The sequence below is a fragment of the Tupaia chinensis genome, unplaced genomic scaffold, assembly GCF_000334495.1.
Source record: "Tupaia chinensis unplaced genomic scaffold, TupChi_1.0 Scaffold000100_1, whole genome shotgun sequence".
NCBI lineage: Eukaryota > Metazoa > Chordata > Mammalia > Scandentia > Tupaiidae > Tupaia > Tupaia belangeri.
Window position 1 is genome coordinate 1,912,550 of NW_006159564.1, and position 2,198 is coordinate 1,914,747.

General features: G+C 45.9%; 1 pseudogene; it reads right to left on the minus strand.

Moving 5' to 3' along the window:
- Positions 1-646: 646 nt before the first annotated feature.
- The window catches only part of LOC102498417 (lysine-rich nucleolar protein 1-like), a 3,284-nt pseudogene continuing 1,732 nt past the window's right edge, over positions 647-2,198 (minus strand).

The window sequence follows — 2,198 nt, forward strand, 5'->3', positions numbered from 1 at the left end:
ACATTTTATGGGAGAAAATGATGCTGCATTTAGTTTGTGAAACATTAAAATTAAAGTACAAAACGTGTAGCAAAACCCAGTAGTAAGAAACTATCCAAGGAATAATTAGCAGTTAAGGAAGTGAATGGAGGCCACATTGTTTTCCTGAATGTTTGATGTCCTTTCTGCAAGAAGGGCTCAGTAAGATACACTCCTGCCACATACTTTCACTAACATGCTGCCTGGCACAAAGTAGATGCTCAATAAATATTCATTAAACCCAAATACGAGAAGCGAAGAGCCACAGAAAGCCTAAGAGGGAAGGTGAAAGCGTGGCTGTTATTTAAGCATTGGCTGTATTAGAGGGCTTCTAGATAAATGGAATGATTTACCATGGCAACTAAAATAAATTCTCTTAGCTTTTATGACACATAGACTAAGAATTTTTCTGTGTGAGTGTTCATTTTAAACCAATCAAGAGTTCCAAATTATTCTTGCCTAAACTTGCCTGTTAATAATAGAGCAAAGCTTTTTGGAACAAAAGTCAAATTTAGCAAAACTTAAAAAAATAAATAAATAAAAGCCAATATAATGTAACAAAACAGTCCCATAAGCAATATATGAAAATCGATCTTTTTTTGGGGTGGGCAGGGCAGAGAGACAAACACTAGAGTTTAATCTCCCAACTTGACCTAGAGGCATTCCAGTCAATATAAAAGATTTTGTTGGGGGCAGTGGAAAGGTCAAGGCTGGCTCCACAGTTGTGCTTCCAGCTCATGGCATGGTCATAGTCCTGCTGCAGATTCTGCTGCAGGCTGTTGGCCACCTTCTTGCTGAGGGCCATGTTGGACTGCCCACCCATGCTAGGGGAGTAGCTGGATGAGGGGGAGAGGATTTTAAAGTCACCCATAAGTTTGAGAAATTTCAGTTTCTGTTCCTCACTTTCAAAACAAGCAGTATCCCCCTGGCCAAACTGGATTCCTGTCCACTTCCTGTTTTCAGATGCTTCTGTTTTGCTCGACTCATAATCCATCTCTTCTTGCAAGGCCTTTTGTCTCACCTGGTCTACGTGCACCTCATCCATGTTGCCTTTCTTTTCCAAAACCACCTCTAGATCTGTGTCTGGTTCCCCTTTTCAAGGATCTTCTGCTGTCCACTTTCTTTCCTCTTCTTCTTCTTCTCCTCCTCTTCCTCTTCTTCCTTCTCCTTTCTTCTTCTCCTTCTCTTTCTTCTCCTCCTTTTCCTTTCTTCTTCTCCTCCTTCGTCCTTTTAAGAGCTGGCTCCTCAATGCTGTGGAGCGCCCCCGCCCTAACATGGCGCCGAGAGCACCCAGACCTCCACATAAACAAGCCCATATTTGGTTATCGTTCCTGTTCCGGAATGCGTAGGCACTGCCTCAGCCTATCAGTGCTTGCCTGGTGGCAAAAGAGGACTGGTTCGCGGGACGTATATATATGGAGCCCGGGTGGGCTGGGAAAGAAGAAGGCTGGGGAGGAAGAAGGGAAGGAAGAAGAAGATTGTAAGAAGCCTGGGGTAATAAAGCGTTCTGGAGAAGACCTTGTCAGCGTCGTCATTGAAGTGACACAATGCCTTGCTGCTCCACCTTTTTCTTGGACATTTTCTTCTTGGCGAGGGCCTTCAGGCCATCTTCTATCCAGATGTACTCTGGAACCTCAACCTTGACCAGCTTCTTTTCACTAACTTTCCTAAAGCTGGTCTCCACTGACCTGGAGAGTTTAGAGTAGCCCGGAAAGTGTCTCCTTCCTGGTGGATTTTCTTCTTCATCTTCCTGCTGTGTTCCCTGGGGCTCCCCTGCTTCTGTTTCTGCCCCAAGGCTATCTGCCCCTCACCCTCCTTCTCCTTGGCACAACTGTACAGAGCATCCTCAGTCCCCCAGAACTAAGGGTCCCGGACTGAGAAGGCTGCACTGTCCTTGGCTTCTTTCCATTCTTGTGTTTTTGAGTTTCTTGCCAACTCTGGCCAACTCCTCAACTTGGTCTGCAGCCTGGGGAAGTCTTCACTTCTGAGCCATGGGACACAGCCAGAGTTAACAAGGACTTCCTCTTTGCCTTCTCCCCCTGCAGACCTCGGGATGACCAAGGGACTGCTTCCTGGGGCTGGGTGACTTGGCTGCCTGTCAGGCATGAACTTCTGGAGAAATGGCCATGCCACAATTCCTTCTCCTCCATTACCATCAGGATTCTAGGCACACATACATA